This window comes from Anguilla anguilla, chromosome 2, assembly GCF_013347855.1.
Source record: "Anguilla anguilla isolate fAngAng1 chromosome 2, fAngAng1.pri, whole genome shotgun sequence".
NCBI lineage: Eukaryota > Metazoa > Chordata > Actinopteri > Anguilliformes > Anguillidae > Anguilla > Anguilla anguilla.
Window position 1 is genome coordinate 54,921,890 of NC_049202.1, and position 21,548 is coordinate 54,943,437.

Sequence of the window (21,548 nt, forward strand, 5' to 3'; positions counted from 1 at the left end):
ATAAGACCACAAAAAAGGAGAATCATTGAAATATTTAAGTTACTCTGGCTGTATCCACACAGGTTTGCAAAAAATCCTGATTGTGTACTAGTGTAGACCATTTTGTCTCGCTGTATTCTTTCCTTTCCCCCTCCCAATAACACTGATCTTTGCTCTTCATACCATAGTGGAACTCTGAACTCTGTCTAAATATCCAGCCATAATCTTAAACTGTAAAATAGACCTAATCTGTTCAATGGCCAAACTTTCAGCTCTCCACAAAACCTTCACATAGCTCAATTGTTTTCTGTTCCCCTCCCAGACTGCAGTCACAGACTCACCCATTTTCTGGTCCATGCCATTTGTTCTGTCCTACATATGGCTGTGTCCCAATGCTTTGTATACAAGTACTCTCAGTGCTTTCACGATGGAACCAGACATATTGACTCGCACTGTAATTTTGAGTACCTGCTCTGAAGAGTCAAAACATGTTAAAAATAGATAAGGAAATAAGTTGGAAAACCACTCAGAAAGTTGCTGCGTCCTTATCATCTGCCCGAGTCTGTTGAGATGCAGGTTGTTCATGTGGAATTGTCAAGCGGAAATCTCAGGCAACTTTGCATGTCATTAGTTTGCTTTTCGAGTGCAGCTCCAAGTCAGAACGACCGCAAATGAGATAGACAGGGTTGAATGTATATCTTCATAGCATATTCCATTTGTCTTTAGGACAAAATTATAAAAGGTATATTGAAAACGGTTAAACTATCCTCCCCCCCCCAATAATTGTACCGGAAAAAAACATGTTACAATGAACAGCATTTCGATGATGGGGTGGAAGTGAAAAAGTATAGCTGAGTTTTTTGTGACCAAATATATTTTTCTTTCTTTATTTTTTGAAAGTGAAAGTTTGCTAGGGACAAAGGGGAATTCAGATTATGTAAATAAACATGTTTTGATAAATTTGATTGATTCCACATTCATCAGCAGAGGTTTGGATGGGTTAGAGAGGTGGAGAGGTGGTTGTGTTGAAGTGTAGAGTAGCTCTTCAGCCTTGTTCAGTTGGCCTGCTTCAACTGCACCCCGCACTCTCTGTAAGACACATTTACTGCATAGCACATTTATTATGTATTTAGTTGTGTCTAAAAATAGAAGGTTTGTAAAATTCTAGCAATTAATTTCTAGAAATAGAAATTAAAGTATGTATTTAATTCACACATTTCGATATTAGAGGGTTAAATGTTGTTCAGTTAAGTTAAGTAAACATGATACTTTCATTCTTGCGCCCTCTTGGGACTTTCTACTGTTAGCTTATTACTCACTCGGAGATATCTCGCATACCCTTAAAAAACAATGTAGGAACAACAAAGCCAGCTCTTGCAGGTGAGAATGGATGAGGCTAACATGTGTCTGCATCTTTAATACCCATAGCTGCCTCTGGTGGAACCAGTGAACTTTTATATTTATTGTGGGGGCGGGTGGGGGTAGGGGCTGGGGAGCAAATGTATCCCCCCAATGTCAAACTCACTCCTCTGCCCCTGCACATGCACATTTGGAGGTTCTACCTGCTGGTGGTGATGGTTAGTCCATTAAGGCCCATTATTATTGATGTTAAAGGAAACATTGTCATGCAACTTTTTAATTAGTTGGGTGGCTTAGGCCCACAGTGGAAAATATAACGCAATGTTTAAGTAGTAGTCCTTTTTAAAGCGAAACTTCTAATGAATTAGGAATGTGGGAAACAAAGGCTGAAACGCAGGCTTGAATATTTATGCTGACTGTTGGCGCTGGAGGGAGGTTTTCATGTGGATGAAATATACATGTGACTGAGGAATGGTACTGTCTGAATCAAAGCAAACAAGCTGAATTGAGTGGGGGGCATCGTATTCATTATTCATTATATAAATTTTGTGATGCGTTTAATCTATCATTTTCAGCAGCACATCGTGTTCATCACAGTGTTTCCACATATTCTAATTTTCTAAATTTAAAACCATGGAAAATTTCGAGAACGTGAATACACGCCACTAAGATAAGGCAGTATATACTTTCTACCACACCTTAAATGTATTATCACATGGAATAGTCATTTGTATAATCGATATTTGTATTTTGAATACGTGTGGTTCTGCATGCGCAAATCGTTAGTTAATTTGTGAATACTGGCCAGGTTGGCCAATGCATTTTAGATGAAGATTAGTGTGAGGACCATTCTGAGAGCAGCATGTTGAAAATGAAGACTTTGACTTTGTTAACACCTTTTTGCTGAAGGGAGTTGTAGGAATCATTAATAGTAACAGCCAAGTTGCTTTCCTCCAACAAATAAATGCCTTTATTATCACAATATAGATTAATTTGCATGTAAGTGGGCCTCTGACTTATTTATTTATTTACTGTTTTCCAGTGGCAGAAAATTGCCAAAAATTGATGAAAATGTGCATAAACTCAATCTACTATGCATCAGTCATTCGGGACCCATCAGACAAACATAAATTAGAGAAATGCATGGTGAAGGCATCATTTATAATAGAAAAAATAATCACAAAACATTCAGCCCTGGGGGGATCTCAAACACAATTTCCATTTGCCTCAGATCCTTCATTTTTCTCTGCTTGTCACTTGCTGTACCTGTTCCCCCTCATCTGGGGACAATCATTAGACTAATTAGCAGATAATCAATGTTTAATTAAAATGTGGTTGTTAATTAAAATGACTGGTGGTGTGGTTTGGGACTGAAGCCGTTTTTTAACATCCTCATCTTAAACGACCATTTTCAGGACGTGGAGAAAAAGTCACCTACTGTAACTTTGAGAATAAGTATTAATCATAAAGTTTAGACACAGTATGCATTGAAAACTTGGTAGATGAAATGTTTTTGTTGGCCTGAAAGGATCCGTTGTGAGCACCTGTCTGTGTTCTGTGATTGAAATGCCTACTTTTGAGCAGTGCATCTACTCGTCAGTCTGTGTGTCACATCATCTCTGACTGAAAGTCTTTCAGTTAGTTTTAATATGCAGACAGATCTGCAAGGCCCTTCAGTCTCCTCAGAGTGACTCATAGACCTAGAAATAATCTAAATATAAAAAACACATACACCATGCATGTTGTTATATATTCCTTATGTTAGCATATGTCTTTGAAAATTGTGTTCTTTCATGGCTAATTAGAACATGTAAATGCAGTGAAAAATTAGATCGTCTGAGGGTATTTCTGGAGATAGCAGAGAGGAAGTACAAGTTGCATACCACCCCACCATACACCTGCTTGTCAGTCACATGGTAATTATTCTTTTACTTTCAAGCTTGTTTGTGACAGTGACAGCTGATATGAATTTGCCTCAGCTTGTCACAATAGCTATTTTCATGCCATTTAGGCTATACTGTCAACTTATTGGCTGCTTGAAAACCCCATACAGCATAGAGGGGTAAGCCCTTTTTAGGATTTCCTACAGAAATTACTCAGAAGTTTAAATCCTTCCAAATATTTAGTTATCTGTCTCTAAACTCATTTTCAGTACACAACACTTGCATGACTCTCCATATGGTTGCACAACAAAGGCTGAAATTTGGTTGATTTTACATTTTGCTTTTACGTAAGTAATGGTGCTGGTGGATCATTGTACCTATAAGGTTCTAGGTCCTACAATTTTAAACTCAACGTTCAATTCCAAATTGTAAAACAAAACTGTTTCGGCCAATAGATACTGACAAAAAGGCATAGTAACCTTGCTATTGTTAGCTCACTGTATCAACTTGCACACCAAAGCAATTGTTTTATACCAACCTTTACATGGCTTAACACCATAATTTGCAAAAACACTGCCAGACTTCATGTGGTTTGCACTGGCAACACTACACTATTTAATTCCAAAAAGATATCTGAAGTCATCTTGCATAATTTTCATATAGGCTCAAACGTTTGTGATGTGAGGAAGGGTAGTGCAGGAGCAAGGAGCGCTGCCCCTGTGTACTGGGAGTGCTTGCTGTTCCACACCTCAGGTGTTTCTGTGGGAAAGGCTACATGGGCAGTGTCAATGTTATTTTGCTAATAAATGGGTCCACCAGTACAAATATCAATATCCACAAGAAGTTAAGTTACCTGATCAACCACACATTTGGTTTGCATTGACTGGCAAATTAAACAATCACTTTACCAAAGTGGTGTCCTCCCACATTTCCAAGGCTCTTGCATTGTGTGTGGCTCTGGTTTTCATATTTCTACTATGTAAAGCCAGCGTGGTCTTAACTTTTCAAGCAGCTGCTTTTGCAAGAGTTCTGTAGTAGTTTAAATGTCTTCCTTATCACATATTACAGGGAATGACCTCAAGGGATCATTGTCAGTCTAGTAACAAAAACAGAAGAATCCTCTGACCTGTTTCTTTATTTTGTCTGCAGCATTGCAAAACGTACCTATTTAGGCAAAAACATTACATAAATAGTGGTCATGCTATTATTTATCTTTTTTAAATGGGGTTTGTACAACATAAGGAGATCCAAAAATATAGCTTGATGTATTTCCAAAATTCTCAAAACATAATGCTTTACAGTCCAACAACTCCAATATTAATTTCGCTGTTGCTCATTTTCAGACTGTTTCATGCATAAGCATGACTCATGTCTCAGCAGAGAAGGATTTATCAAGATTTAAATGGTTAAAATAATTTTTTGCCCTCTGGTAGAGAGTACCAAAATATTTCATTATTGAAAATAATTCCATTATTAAACATTTATCAGCTGTGGTGGTACGATGTGGCCTTCACATACCCCACCATGGCCAAATAAACCCAGTACCTGATTCATTCTCAAGATTTGTTTCCACTAAGTGAAGCATAATTTAATGAACAAGTTGTAATAAAAAATATTTTTATTACAGGCAATGATTAAAGCTGACCTCTAAATAGATTGGAAAATGGTGAACAACTAGTATAATTTGCAGTGTGGGAAAATAAGGTAATACTGGTGTAATTGAATGTCCACGGACCTTAAGGCTTTATTCAAATGACATGTGAACCATAATGCCTCTACCCAATGGATTTTCTGTTTGATAGCCATTTTGTCTTTTGAATGTGGCTCCACAGGCCAAAAACCTGGGGGTATAAGAACAGTAATATCTTCAGTCATTTCCCCTGCTTAAATTACTGTCTTGTTTCTTTCAAGTTCTGAAGGAGCTGGAGGTTGACTGTATTCCCCATACTCTGGAACTTTGGTAGATTTTTTGTTATAAATAGTTGGGACACTCCTCTGTGGCCTTTGTTTCAGGCGTGGTGAATGGTTTCAGTCACTGTGAAGGACTGGCTGGTAAGCTGGCTCTCTATTTGTTGCTGTTGTTGTTGCTGCTGCATCCGAGCACTGCCAGAATAAAAGATTGACTGTGGCAGCCACACTCCCTTTGAGGGTTAGAAACTCTGACACTGTGGGGGAGGCAGCTCCTTTTAGAAATAATTATTTTGTCTTTACACAAGATAATACGATTCCTTCCCAGTCAGAGACCATGTCTGAGGAAGAATGTTTTTTTTTCCTCTTCCTTCGCTCTGGCCTTCCTCTTGACTTCAGTGCTTTTAAGCAATTTGTGGAACATTAAAATTCAGTCTTGGAGACTGTTTATTTATATATTTAAAAAAAAAAAATAAGTGTGCTGATATTGTATCTTGCTTGAACCTCTCGAAAAAGAAAATAAATAAAAATTGTCACAGAGCTATGGAAGGATTGTGAAGCTTCAGTGCCGATCTTTTTCCCATTTTTGGGAGACGAGGACAACATATTTCCAAGGCGTTTGCAGCTTTTGTATGTAGTGTTATTCCCCAGCCCTATTTCCCATCATCTCTTCTATAACCCCTGCATTCCACCATTTTTTAGCTGCGACTGCAGCTCTATAGCTCTGTCTGTCGGTCGGTCGGTCGGTTGGTCAGTTGGTCCACAAAAATTGTCCCACCCCGTAGCGGCCACCGTTTTTGCCCTAGGAGGCTGAAATTTGGCATGGACATTGGTCATGACCGAAGGTAGAGCTGAGTAACTTTCAAGGCCGATTGACCAAGAGGGGGCATGGCGATGGGCATGGCCTATCACAAAAAGGCGCATAACTCCCGAATGGATTCACAGATTTGCACAAGATTTTGTGGAAAGGTTGGTCATGAGCCAAAGAAGAGGTCACGTGTTTGTGTGAGGGTGTGTGCGTGGATGCATGCACACATGGATGCATGCGCGTGTGCGGTCGCAGCTATTGTGGATTCGCGCTTGTTTTTTTTACATTTGCAACATGGCTGCATGGTATTGTAGTAGAACATAATTTTTGTTCATTGAAGTGTGGTTCAGCAAAGTGTTTTATTCAAATGTGTTATACTAGAAAAATATTTTAGCTGGATTTATGTTCCATTATTGCTGTCTTCTGTCAGGTTTCGTCCATAGAAATAGCTAAAAAGTAGTTTACAATTAGTTTTACAAAAGTTGTTTTCATTGAGGCATTATTGGGCAGAAAGGGGACTTCACTCTGAATGCTATTTCACGCTTCACAAAATGGTTTAGCTAGTTAGAATTCTTAAAGAGTAATATGCTTTCTCCAGACATTGGGCCTCATTCACCAACCGTTCTTAAGAAGAATTTTCTTCTTAAAACCCACTTACGCAGCTTTCACGAAGATTCTGACATTCACCAATGTTTTCTTATTTGGGATTTGTTCTTGGGTAAGAACAGAATCTACGCACACAAGAGCACATTTGAGTGCTGACATGCTCGTGCAAAATAATTGGTTAATAGGATTTAAATTACAATAATATTTTTATCATTTATAATATTTTTTAATAATTATTTTACAAAGCATTAAGGTGCCAGGTCCTGCCTCAGAGGGTGGTTGCCTCAGCGGGAGTAAATGATAAAAATCAAACCATTGTAGTGACCTTTTATTTTTGGGGGTCTCAATTATGCAATGTTTGGTCTATACTGCTAAAGGAAATGTTTAAATTTTGAATATAAACTAAGCACTTAAGTAACACTTTTTAAACACATGGACATGTTGAAGAAGAGAACGTCACTAGGGGGGTGACACCAAAATGACTGGCAATACATTTTTTGTACAGTGTTTCGTGCAGTGACGGGTTTACTCTGATGCAGTTTACTGCCGGTTAATTTAATTAGTGGTATTAATGTGACGAGAAGCACTTTGTCGTTTGAATGCATAACACGCAATTCCTTGCGCCCATACCCACTACCAGTAATTTATTTATTTATTTTTTTTTTTGGACTCAGATTTGATATCAAACCATTTTTTTTTCTTCATCAGTTGTGTGCCCTTCTCCGGATACAGCGTTCACTGAACGAGTAATATCATCCCATGCATCTTTTTTGTGTTATTCTATATCCACTACTGACGCTACTAAATATGACAGGTCGTTTGCTGTTCACTTCCCGCAGCAAAACCTCCACTTCAGAACTACTGAAGTTTTTCTTACATTTGGAGTCCGGTGCTCCACCGTCTTTAGATTTTCGTTTGGGCATCATTGACTTTGTTCGCTCTCAACTTCTCTTTTCGATTTCTGTGTGTGCACACGGCCCTGCAGTCTCATGCCCTTTTATGGGGATTGGCAGGGTGTTTACCTATGCTAATTAGGAACAACTGGCACGCACTTCACGCTTACGAGGACAATGGGATTCATCATTTTAAGAACACGTGCAAACAATTCTGCGGTTTAAGAACACGTCGTGAATCTGACCTAGACTTTTCTTAGGAATTTTCTCAAGAACAAATTTAAGAAAAAACTTAGGAAGATATTGGTGAATGAGGCCCATTGTCTTATAAATGATCTCTTAATTTTGTTTTGTCTCCAGGACAATGTTATTTTTCTCTTTTTTAAAGGCATTCTTTAATTGCTGACTCCTGAAGCCACTGACCTGCCTTAAAATGTGAATATAAAATGGCATAAATGATTTGGAAACATTCAGTCCAGAGTAACAAAGTTATCTCATCCAGTTTTATTTAATGGGAATGGGAATGGGTATGCATTGCTTGGGAATGCATTACTTGGTTTGCACAATAAAACATGGATGTTGAATTAAAACACATTTTATGATGAACATATTCTTATTCTGATTTTAAATTCTATGGTATTTACTTTACACTTGGTATTGACATTGGTTTATAAAATAGATTTTTCTTGAAAACATAGCAATTTTCGTGTGGATTGAAGACAGGATTGAAGGATAGGAAAGTGCAGACAAAGGGCAGAATGGAAACTATGTTATTAGAGTGAGCAAAAGAAAGGCACGCACATCCGAAATATGTTACACAGGAGTGGGAGTAAGGAGGAGATTTGGGAAGAAAAAAGAGGCACTGTATTCATACAGTGTATTGAATGCTATGAAAAAGCGTTGTAGAACAAACCAGTTCTTCTTTCAACGGTTTTCATCAGCACAGCTATAGCCAACTAATTCATATTGAGTGGTGTTAATATCAAAGTTAAACATGACCTGATTCAACAGCGTGGCTCAATCCTTGTTGGTGTCTTCCGAGTGTCACAGCAGCAGAATCATTAATTATACTGAGGAATCGATGTTACTGAGAGAATCAGAGCAGGCCTGATGGAGAGGATGGCCACGTTTATTGTGTTAAGGAGTTGCCGTCGTCCAGTTTAAGCACTTGAGCTGAAGGTCCACTTAAATAATACAACAGTGAGTAAGTGTGAAAGATGTGCTCGGCTACCTCTGAGTTTGGGTGGCAGGCCAGAGGGACTTTTAGGTGACTTTAGGTGAAATATAGCCTTTTGGGCATGCATGCAAATATAGGGGTTGCAGAATTGAGTTATGTCATTTCACCATTTATACACAGGCTGAATGAAAAGGTAATGGTCATATGCCATTTTGTGTGTTCCTCTCCCATTTGCATGTGTTGCTACTAGTATATAAGTGCACTCTTACAGCATAATGCATAGCTGTGTTCTGCTGCTGGCTCCTCTATAACAGTTAGAGCTTGATAATGTATATCAGCTGCTCAGCCTGTGCAGGGTGGATCTGCTCAGTTTCATTCAGGAATGGTCCCTATCAGGGCTATGTATGTTGAGTAAAATCTATTTGAAATGCCATCAAATTCACTTTGGAAGTCTTGAATGAAATGTGAAACGAACATCCAAAAATCCTCTAGAACTGTGAGGGAGAGTCAGAGACATGGGTGGAGCAAGATCCATTTTTATTGATTTTGTTTTATTCCTCAATATAAATGAGAGTTGGATTTTTTTGGTACTCAGGAAGTTTTTTTTTTTTTGTTTCATTGATATTTCAATGTTATTCAGATGTTATTTGTGTGCCTTGCAGCCTGGCTGACATGTACAGTGACCTCCAAAAGTATGGGGATGGTAGTTAATAGTAATATATATTTGACAGCACAACTAGCATGTAGCCATCACACAGTCCAATTTTGTATTTAATAAGGGTCTCAGCCACTATGAAAGAACTTGGCAAGCTATTTTAATGCATGCCAGTGTTTGTCAAAGAGGTTTGAAGAATGTATTCTTCCTTGGACTCACAAGAAGTATTTATTAAAGGTACTTTCTTAAAAGAGATCACTAATAACTTAATTGAAGGACGTCATAACAATTATAAAATTAAAGCTCTATTATGATCATCTAAATGCAAATATAACAACAGGTTTTAGCTGTTAAAATTGATGTAGCTGTTCTTTTTTTGGCAGAAGACAAGAAAATTCATTAAATACTGTAGGAAACATTGGGTGTTTTATTCAAACGTGTTATACTTGAAAAATATTTTGACTGCCTTTATGTTCCAATGTTGCTGCCTTGTAGACATCAGCCAAAAAGTAGAAGGGAGGCGCTCACTTTAATATTTGACTGGTTACACCACATAAAGCACAGAGACGCTAAATTACACTCAGGGTGTTCCATCTCCTCCAAATATAAAAGCTATAAACCACTGACTGCTGGGGGGTTTGCACTTAGATGTCACACAGCCAAGCACAGAGTGAACTTCAAATGTACAGTAAAGCCATAGTGCAAAGCACAGCTCAGGCAACAACTAAATGTGCTTTCTTCTTACGTACTTTTCTTTATATATACTTTAAACATATACATATGTGTGTGTGTGTGTACAGTTTCATGTATATACAATTCACAAATTTCAACAGGATGGGTAACAAGAAGTTAGGTTTGAAAAAAGGGAGAAAAAGGTATTGGGCACATTAACAACCACACACCACTTTTAAGCTGTATAATGAGATGATTAAGATTGTTCATATGACATCCAACAATTTCCAATCAAATAATTCATCACCTGATTGACAAGCTCACACTCATATTCATTTATTGCTAGCTCTAATAATAAAATAGCTCATCAGTATGGCATTTACTACTGGAGAATATTTATAGTATAGTAAGGTTTACTATACATCAGCCAGGTCAAACAGGGACATTTGGTAACCCCTTGAATCTAATTATGAATTTAGCTACCAAACATGCTTAATCCATAATTTGTGAATATGCAAAATTTTTATTTAATCTTGCAGTCAGACATCAAGAGAAGCAACTGCTTTCTGATATTAACCTATGTTCATTAATAATAATAATAATAATAATAATAATAATAATAATAATAATTTTAATGAGTAGTAAGGAAAGGGTTCATTTTTTTCAGGTGGCTCAGCCTACCCAATTTAATTTCCAAAATACAGAAATGACACTTGGCAGGTAAAATCTTCTGGAATAAGGGGCTCAAATTAAAAGCGTGCTATGCAGGATTTTACCATGTTCCGTCGTATGGACGATGCATGTCAGAGTCTGATTTTGCGCACGTTTGCTGAATCCTTTTCTGTGTTGCGAGGGGAGGATATGGCTACAAAGCCTGTGTGGGATCTCGTTTCAGCTGAGCATTTGTAGCTAGCTTCTGCACCTGCGGAGGTGTGGACGGACAAGTACAGTGAAGGGAAATTAACAGGGCTTGTTCAAAGCATACTATGCAGGATTTACAATCAAATAAGTCAAAGGGGTTAAAAATCAAAGCCAAAATGTCATCCAGCGTACAGTATATGAGTCCGTCTCATGCAGCAATGTGTTACACAACAGTCTATGGATTTAGAACATTTACATAGAATGTACAGTGGTGTTCCTTTTTAGAAAAAAAAATATGACGAAACAATTCCACATTCCAGAAGGAAGAAGCTTGCAGTGATTATTCTCACTTGTCCTATTTCTGACGAATTTATAAAAAGAAATCTCTGCAAGCGAGTAATGCTTTATTCAGTGCAGACATTTAATCTGAGCGTGGTCAAATTATTGCAGTCACAGCTGAAATGCAGAGGTGCCTTTCTTAAACTGTGGCCCGCTGCTTTTATAGAAAGAGAGAATAGCAGTAAAATGTCATTAAAAAGGAAATAAAATCAGGGAACACAGAGAGCTTGTGCTCAGGATCTGAGGCAGGGAGTTCAGTCTCTGATACTAAATAATTTACTCTTCAGTGATCAGAGTAAATTTAATTAGCTCTTGTTCTCCTGGTATAATCAGGCCCTCATTGCCGAGGCATTTCGCTGTGAATTAGGATAAAAAGCCTCATATGTTAAACGCTGTGCGTTCTCAGCGGGCTCGCAGATGGAGCATCCGATGGAAGATGTCGTGTGCTCTCCCTACAGCTCACGCCCGCACAGTGGGGAAGGCCAGCCTGAGAGCAGAGAAGATGGCTCAGGCCACCTTGTAACCTGCGTTACTAACAGAACGCAACCTCAGTTTGAACCTAGCCACACGCGTGTGCAATCATATCAACATTTACTTCAGCTGCAGTCTGGGCCCTTTGTTACGGTAGTACAGGGATAAACAGTACTTCTTTCCTTTTTTTTGGAATGTGGTATCATAGGTCCGATGTTTAGCTTTGTTATTATTCCTATATTTAAATGAATTTTCCTTTATTCATTTTTTCCCCATTGTTGACAGTCTCACCAAGACCAACTAATAAGCTATGGATAAGAAAATAATTAGAAATTATATAAACTAATATTTTAAGCAGCTTTCATTGATGCTTTGCTTCTTTTAGTTAGTAAATGTGATTTTTGATCAAAAATAGAGGATTTGAAATGTGGACAGTGTTATCAGATTCCACACTGAACAATTGGCTAACAGTTCATTATGCCATGGAATGCCTCAATGGCATGGGATTTCCCTGGAAATGTTTGTTATGTTTATTGAGCTGGACCCAATACAGACATCCTTGGCAATCACAATGAGACCACCTGGCAAATTAAAGGATAAATAAAAAATAAAATTTAAAGTAACTTATTTAGCTTTCATTGATGCGTTGTTCCTTTTAGTAAATAAATGTAGCAGAACTGTTCAGTGAATCAACAAATAATTAGGCTCCAGTTTTGTGGAGCAGCGCTCCTTTTGAGTAGCAGCAAAAGGGATTTTTTTATTTCATGTTCTGTGGAGATTTGTCAGCCAACAATGTGTGTCCTTGCCAGGCTATATTTGATAGCAGTTCCAGAGGGAAAGTGTGTGTGTGTGTGTGTGTGTGGCGCGGGTGTGTGTGTGTGCGCGTGCGTGTGTGTGTGTGTTGTAGGTGATCAGGCAATTAGACACCTGGAACACAGCTTCAGGTCCAAAAGGAGACATTAAAATGGTCACTGTGTCTACACACCTTACCTTTCTCTAAAGATAAGACCAGAGGGAGAAGAACCTGCTTTGGTGTGTGAGATCTAAACCCTGGATCCCTGACCACAGCCAGCCAGGCTGCTAAAAGCACATTTATAGCTAATTCCCTAAGTAAAGCATGTTGGACTATCACACCTGCTCGCTGGACGTGGCAGCTTGAAAGCGTTTTTTTTTTTTTTTGCTGGTGTCTGGAAGTGTTTAGACAAATCAATTTTTGGAAAAGGACTTGTAGGAAAAGAGAAGGAAGCGGGGGGGGGGGGGGGGGGGGGGGGGGGGGGGGGGGGGGGGGGGGAGAGAAATCAGGCCCTACAGTCATTCCTTTGGTGAGTGCCTCTAGGTCTGTTGCCACTTTTGTTCAAAGCGGGGATAAACAACCTGCGCTGGGGGTTTTCTCCTTTTCTGGGCAATGTGAACTCGAGTGGCGATGCCAGAGGAAAGCGTTTGATTTGTTTAAGCTGAATCGCGGTGATTGCCTGTGCAATGCTGCAGTATAATCGGAGGCTTCAGCAAGTGGCATCCAGCAAAAAGAAAGGAAGAGAAGGAGCGTCCTGCTGAGCTCATTTGCCTCGGGGCGATGAGAGCTCGCTTAGTAGCGAGAGAATCTGACACAGGCTAATGGATAAATATGACATCACTGGCAACGGGTGAAAAAGGCCCCGCTCCATATTGCAGGAGGAGGTGATGTCTCTGTGAATGGTGTAAAACAGGCAGCACCTCGTGGTGGAGGAGAGGCAGTACAGCTGCCCGTGGTCCCCCACCTCGCCCACCGGGGCCAGGTGCGCCCGGCTGCCTCCCACGGGCGCCACGGCGACGGCGACGCTAGCGCCAGCGCTCCTCCTAACCCCCGCCCCCCCCCCCCCGGCCGCGCACCTCCCGGCGACCCGCCGTCCTGCCGGTTGGCGGTGCGTGTCGCTGGAGTGAGCGGAAGCGTTTGTGACGGCTCCTCCGGCGCGGAGGTGACCGGACGCCTGACACGATCTGAAGGCATCGCGGAGCGGGAGATCTCTGCCGCTCTAATTGCGTGGCGAGTGAACCTGAGGCGAGTGGGCCTGTGCCACAGGTTAACCTCGCTAACCGCCACCCAGCCCGCTTCCTCCGAGCCGCCTCCCCCCCCGGCTCGCTCGCTCTATCTCTGCGCTTTAATGATGTCTTTATTACATTTGGCTGCAGATGATTTCAGCACGACAGAGGGAGAGCCTGCACATAAAAAGGCTTTTTTAGCCGTGCAGTAATATTCCCTTCATTATTTATTTCCGCTTTCATTGTCGCTGGCAGTTATTGTAACTATCCCTGGTTATCATTCTGTTATTTACAAATTCGAGAGAAAGACTTTTTTTTTTTTTTGAAGTGAAGAAAGTGCCTGGGGAAATGATTAGCTATTTACAGATGCCACCCACAAAATCCCCTGACCCTCAGACTGGAAGCCGGCGCACGCAATCCAATTAGGAGGCAGAGGAGCGCCGGCGCATTATTATTGCTGTTATTACTGTTGGTTGTGCGGTGAAATGTAGCAGAAATTCCTCTGCAGGCAGGGCACCTGTGTGGACGTGCTAATGGAGGAGCGGCGCACCTGCGCTGAACCCCCGGGTGACCGCGCCGCGGTGCTCCTCACCCCCAGCCCGGGACGGGAGCAGTCAGGTGGGGCCGGACGCATCTCACTTCAGCCCCTGGGTGCTAACCGGCTGTGATAGGTGACCGCTGGGGATCTCCACCTCAGAAGTGCTAAATGAACAGAGCGGAGCAATCAGCGCTTTGTGTGTGTGTGTGTGTGTGCGTGTGCGTGCGTATGTGTGTGTGTGTGTGTGAGTGAGCGTGCGTGCGTGTGTGTGTGTGTGTGTGAGAGTGTGCGTGCGTGTGTGTGTGTGTGTGTGTGTGTGTGTGTGCGTGTGTGTGTGTGAGAGTGTGCGTGTGTGTGTGTGTGTGTGTGTGTGTGTGTGTGTGTGAGAGTGTGCGTGCGTGTGTGTGTGAGTGTGAGTGTGCGTGTGTGTGTGTGTGTGCGTGTGTGAGAGTGTGTGTGTGAGTGTGAGTGTGCGTGTGTGTGTGCGTGTGCGTGTGTGTGAGAGAGTGTGCGTGCGTGTGGGGGTGTGTGTGTGTGCGTGTGAGAGAGTGAGCGTGTGCGTGTGCGTGCGTGCGTGCGTGTGTGCGTGTGTGTGTGCATGCACGTGTGTGCGCGTGTGAGTGTGTACATGTTTGTTTGCTTTGGGGGAGGGTGGGTGCCTGAATAGATGCACGTTTGTGTGAGTGTGTGCACGCATGCGTGCGAGGGACTTTAGCTGAACCTGAACTAATATATGGCACTTGTGGTAATATCCTGTAATGTGGAAAATGTTGCCAGGTAACAAGCCTATTAGCAGCCAACAGATACAGACACTGAGTAAACAGCATCTGACTCCGGAAACTCCCGAAAAAAAAAACAGTTTAGCCAAACTGCCTCTTTTTATCTATCTGTGCTCATCACTACTGTAAAAATGCAGTCCTCAATAGTCGTGGCCTGTATATTACACATCAGTCGACCTGTCAGAGGGCTGCGCATGTTCCCGCTCTGTGGGCTCAGTGCAGCGGGCAGTGCAGCCGCGCCGCGGCGGGCTTTGGTTCTGTTGATAGCGCGTCGCTTCCTCTCTGTGTCAGCGGCGCAGAACAGCGCCCGGGCCGGCCTGAAGGTCGTTTCCCCCGATCAAAGGGGGACGGGCCGAGCCAGAGCGCCGTCTCCTGGAGCAGGGGGGGGTCCGGGGCCGCCTCCCCTCCCGGTCAGACCCCGGCTCTGTCACCCTCTCCCGGCTTCCGCTAATGAGATGGAATTTAATTAAGGAGGGGAAAGTGGCAACCGGGTCCCGTGAGAGTTGTGAGCACTTCATCGTCTGTCCTAAAAGCCAGACTGTCCTCAAAAAAAAAGAAGAAAAAAGAGAAATCTCACGCGTGTGAGAAGTGCGTCTGCGGCGTGGAGCGGGGCGGGGCGCTGGGCGAGGGGAGGGAGGAGAGGGCCGTCCGGGCGGCGGCGGTGCGGGGGGCGAGCGGGGGCGATGGACTGTTTAACGCGGGGCTCGGCGAGGTGAGCACCAAGGAGTCTCAGAGACACTTCATCAAGCGGGACCCCCGGGGGAGCGCCGGCTAACCAATTACAGATTAGATCATTGTTATAAGATCATAACAGCCATCTAATTGCTAATTTCTCTTATAATTGAATTGGGTGGAGTGCAGTCTTTCGTGGCAGAGGGCAGAGAATAGCAGTCCTGGGACCGCCTCGGACTGCGGACCAGATCCGGGGGCTTTGCCCGAGCGAGCAGCCCTGCATGTTTAAGGATGATAATGTTGATTCAGACATTTATCAGGGCACTGACCAAAAAAACTGTTTTTGGAGAACAGATAATCTGGCTCATCTGTTAAATTTACCATGACTTCTGAATACATTAGTGTTATACAATGAAACAAAGCAATATGTGAAACATTTCCTAAACAGTGTAATTATTATAGGCCAGTGAAATGATTAATCTGAATCACGATTCATTCGTATGAATGAATCCATAATAAAATAATATTTTATATATAAATATTATATGCACCACTTCCACAAATGCATAAAACCTAATTTGTCGAAAATTTTTAACTGAACTTTTAAAAAACTGAAGGACAATGAGAACGTTCGGAGGCAGGTTGGTGCATTGTGTGCATTGTGCGGATCCATTATATGAGACTTCAAAGCGCAAACAGTCTGGACCACAGTGCTGATAATGGGAATCAGACCCCGCTAAATGTGGCCGCGCGTCCAGGGAGAAGCCGCCGTCTCTGGGATGATGATAGCCGCGCGTCCCCGGCCTCCTGCCGCACCGTTCCACCGGTATTAATCGAGCTCAGCTGTGTTTTCTGATTACAGCGCAGTTAAACAAGATGCGATAAGGCAGGAGACAGCTTTGAGCCTCTTCGGAGTCCTGACAACACTGATTTCTCTGCTGGGAGGGTCGTGGTAATTGGGAAGGGGGAGGGTGCGTGTATGTGTGTGTGTGTGTGTGTGTGTGTGTGTGTCTGTGTAAGAGGGAGAAGACTAAAATAACAGATAGGCATGTGTATGTGTATGCTCCGTGAGTAGAGCAGAGGAGCATGTTTGTGTGTGTGTGTGTGTGTGTGTGTGGGGGGGGGGGATTTTGCAAAGAGGAGGTCACCTCTCACCCTGTCGTTCAGTACCTGTCAGCCTGTGTAGTGGTTAGAGCCAAGGAGGAGCGTTCCCTTAAAACTGTCAGCAGACCTCTTTCCCTCTCCCCCTCTCTCATGCTATCACTCTCCCTTTCTCTCTCTCGCTCTCTCTCTCTCTCTCTCTCTCTGTGATGTATTTTCAGAGTGTGAGCTAAGCAAGCAAGTAAGCGTAAGTGTGAGTATTTCTGTGTGTGCTGTAGACGCGTGTGCCTGACAGTGCTGGCTTCAAGCTATGTGCAAACGCACTCACAGCAGGCAAAGCCGACACCACTGAAGCCAACGCTTCCTCTCCCGGACTGGCAGGCAAATCGCATCGTAACCCATCCCAACCCTCTCTCTCTCTCTCTCTGTCCCTTTCTGTCTCTCTCTCTCTCACTATCCCTCTCTCACTCCCCCCCCTCTCTCTCTCTCGCTCTCTCTCCCCCCTCTCTCTCTCTCGCTCTCTCTCCCCCCTCTCTCTCTCTCTCTCTCACTGTCCCCCCCTCCTTCCAACACCTTTAGCAGAAGAATCGGAAAGCCCCTTCACTGCCCAGCCCGGGGATAGCAGCTGAAAGAATGAAGCTCTGACACTGCGTGGGACTGAATGGACACGAGAGCACAGCTGTGAGTACGCGCAAGTCTTTCACGTTTCCTCACCGGACCGCCACGGCGCACAGACACACAGCACACGCATGTGCATGCACTCGCGCGGCACTAACACTAACACACGCGCACTCTCGCACGCACGCACGCACGCGCGCTAGCAAACTATAGGAATGTGTCCGTCAGCACAGCATAAAAAGCAATTTGCGTTTATGTACTTGCTCACCGCGTACCGCTTGACGTTTTCAGCGTTCTGCTTTTTGAACGTGAACACGTGCTGCACTCGTGCGAGAGGGAAGTGCGAGCGCTGCTTAATTCACCCGCTTGTTTTATTGGGGTGAAACATTGCCGAAATAGACGTGCAAGGTCACCAGAGATGCGCGGCATGCACAGACAAAGTGTTTTTGGATGAAATGAAAATGTTTCATCCGTGAAACAATGTCACTTTCTGAGACAGACCCCTGGGAATCATAGACAAATTGTTCTCCTTTTTTTTTTTCCAGTGGCGGAATTGTTGAGAATAATTTCAGTCATTAATGATTTCATTTGTTCATTCATGTATTTTAGTTGTAGACTCATGCCCCTTGTCTGTAGGGTACAGACACTTAACAAAAAAACTAAATGTTACCTATTCTGTTCTCTGAGAAATCCTTTATATGAAAGGCTTTTTATTATGTACAGTAGCCTACCTTTCTACGGCTGTTTGCTCTTTGTTATAACAAAAAATATATATTTTTAGAATATGAGTGAAAACACAACCGTATACAAATACACAATAGATTCTTAAAATCAAAGATTGCAGTCATCTATAATATATTCAAAATGTTGATACTTCCATCTGCATATCATAAGAATTTATAAACAACTCTGGGACTAGGAGGTGTGTAATCTTTCCATTGTTATAGAATTTGTATAGAGTTTTATACGATGACTTATGTTTTCACTTTCCATAGGCATTAGTACACATTTTGTCCGATACATACAGGTCTAATATTAAGATTTTGTGACTTTTGATATATTTTTGGTGGAGACTGTAATACACCCGTGCTTATTGCTTCCTTTCTGCGCTGAGAGTGTAGTCTTCTTTCCCAGGGAAGTAAAGACAGTGGGTATATTCTGAAAATACGGTGGCAATTCCTCTGGAGTGCACTCCTGCTGTAATAAGGGACAGGCAATACAAGGCACACCTGCTTCTTTGCACTTGTCACCCGCTAATAACATTGGCAATGGATACGGACTAACAACATTCAGCTCTCCTTTTAAAGAGCATAAATTAGCTGTAAAACATGAAGAGCAAAACACATGCACACACACTCTCTCACACACACACACACACACACACACCCACACCCACCCACGCGCACACTCAGACATGTATGCGAGCATATGCACACACACAACACACATACGCATGCACACAAACACAGGCACACATGCGTGAGCACGTACACACTGAAACACATACATTCCCTAAGTCACAGGGGAGATGCTTTTGTACCTGCGCTTTATAACTGAGTAATATGGGAAAGCACTGACAACATTTGTCTCTTTATTTTTTGTAGAAGGCTAAAATCATGTGATCACAGAATCTTAATCTGAGAGACATATTGAAGTCGGACAAATAGCCAAATAGACTTGATGAGAGGTCTGTGTGCAAAACTTTCTATGTTTACTGTGTTCTATTAACGCAAAGAAAAGTTACACCATAAAACGGTGTGATTGTCAGTCGCCAGGTTTTGGCAGTCATTTTCTAATTGTGCGCGGTGGCTGAGGGCTCAGTCTGGATTTAGTTTTTCTTTGCTGTGTTCTGCCCGTGCGGCGTGAATGGCAACAGCGGGGAGCTGGGCTCTAATGCCGCTGTCTGTGATTCAGAGGCAGCAAAGCGGAACCTTGTAAACTTGTTTTGAGAACGCTGTGGAGAAAGGAAGGTGCTCGTCTCTCTCTCAGATGAAGGTGCTCGCGTCGGGCTCCTGCTCTCCCGAGCTGCTTTTTTTAGACTGTAAGCGATACAAAGGCTTTGGGGATTTTGTCAGATGTTGTATGTGTGCGCTGTCTGTGTGCTTGAAGGAAGCACAGTGAGATTCTGAGTCCAAAAAAAACAAAAAAATCTGTGCAGTGTCTGTATAAACCAATAAGAGTGGGGTATATGAATTTATTGTAAAAAAAAAAAGTGTGTGTATGTATATATATATATATATATATATATATATATATATATCCGTGTGTATGTGTGTGTTTGTGTGTGCGTGTGTGCATGTGTGTGAGTGTGTGTGTATGCGTGTGTGTGTGTGGGTTTTATGTTCTCTGGGTACTAACACATTCAATATACATCTACAGCAAATAAAATGTTTTACAGTATGTGGGATTTCTATGTGTGTAGAGATTAGTATTTTCAGCATGATTTTTCCCATTAATCTTCTGTTTATCCTGTTCTCCCGAATTGATTGTAAAATAAGTCGATGTTTGTGTACATTGTTAGATTTTATGAAGGGATGTGGGCTGCCATTTTTATGAATAGGGAATTGTACTTTGACTGTTTACCAGTGCACTGAGTCATTTATGTGCTGCTATTATCAAATAGGTCCAGCTATCAGACTTTCATTGTGGGGAAACTAGTGAAAACATTATCTACAGATATTGCATGTTATTACCAAAATGTTAAGCGTTTTTATTCAAGATGCTTGCTGTTGTTTTCTTAAACAATATATCTGAATCAACACTTGCTTTTTCAACTTATTTTCCAAATCACACATAAATGCTCTACAAAATGCTGCATGCTTTTTTATTGTAGATCTGGTTCCAAACAAATAAGAGTTTTTCCTCTGTCTGCCACCTGAAGATTATGGTGCTTTAGGTGGATTGTTATTAGACATTACCCTTGTGGGTTTCCTTTTTATGTGCCGTCAATGTTGCGCATATACAGTACCGCTTTTTAAAGCTTTTCACATTATCTCTTTGCCACAGACCGAGTGGTTGTACTCCCATTTGGGTGACAGTGTACTGGTTCTTGAATGCACTCGGAGCGAAAAATGAAAGTCAACTATGAAGTGTTTCTTCAGTTCACGGTGCGACTTAAATAGAAATAACACCTGCGGGTTTTGGGTGCTATCTGCATTTACGACTCCGCTTGCTCTCTAAACCCGGGTTACCTGGGTCACCCGGAATGGCTGTCAGAGCTGAGGTGTGTGGTGTGTCCCAGCAGGGGAGGGACCCAGCTTCACCATAGAGCTGTTGTTAGGGCTACAGAAACACAGTGATGCTAGGCAGCGAGAACCAGGAATATTAGGAACTCCTCTCTGGAGGTGGCAATACCCGACCATCAACTCAGCATGTGCTAAATCCACTCTAAGAGTGTGCATGGAGTAGTTCTGTATGAGCACAACAAAGAGTATAATTAGTGATGCTGCAAAGACAGAGCTTGGCCTGAGGCATGTCTGTGGTGGAGTGCTGGTATCTTTTCAACTTACTGCGTGCCAGCGGAACCTTCTAGAACACCCAACAGTCAACGGCGTAGATATTTCACCATCAGATTGTTCAGTTTCGGGTCCCTCGCATATGTCAAGGAAGACGTCGGACTGACGCTAACCAGTGACCCACTGGGGAAAAAAAACAAAAACATTGCTACCTTGTGAAAATGCTTGTGGAAATAGTGTAAATTCTGTCAAATAGTGATAATAACAGTTCAAAATGACATTTGCAAAATGGTTTGCATCTGGGATGGAGGAGTGGTTCCTTTTTTTAATTGTTCGGCTAACTGACAGAAATGTAATTTGCTGAAATTAGTGCAGATGCATCCTAAAACCAATTTTCTGTACGTACTCTTTTTAGCATATTTATAATGCGAATGTAATTTGCTTTAGAAAGATGTCTTTAATTATACATCCAGGCCTGTATTTTAATCCCCACATGCATTTAAAATGATTGAATTATGGCAGGGAAAAGTTTAATCCATGAAAAAAATCTACGAGTTCCGGGTTATAAAAAGAATTGTTGTTTGATTAAGCACGGTTCGGTTAAATATGTGTATACACAGCGAGCGTTTGTGTGTGCACGCTGGCATGCGTGCACGCTTGTGTGTGTGCATTACAAAGACGACGCCGTGGCTGGGTGTTTGATGTGTGCATGTGATGGATCTCTAAAGATGTGCCACAGTTACAGTGGACCATCA

At 42.2% G+C, this 21,548-nt stretch overlaps 1 long non-coding RNA gene across 1 annotated transcript in view; it reads left to right on the top strand.

The window, feature by feature from the left end:
• Positions 1 to 21,548, top strand: part of LOC118220655 — a 150,305-nt gene that overhangs the window by 51,097 nt on the left and 77,660 nt on the right. The window contains exon 2 of the long non-coding RNA XR_004763991.1: positions 17,300 to 17,401. This is a non-coding gene — a long non-coding RNA (uncharacterized LOC118220655). The remainder of the gene's footprint in view (positions 1 to 17,299; positions 17,402 to 21,548) is intronic.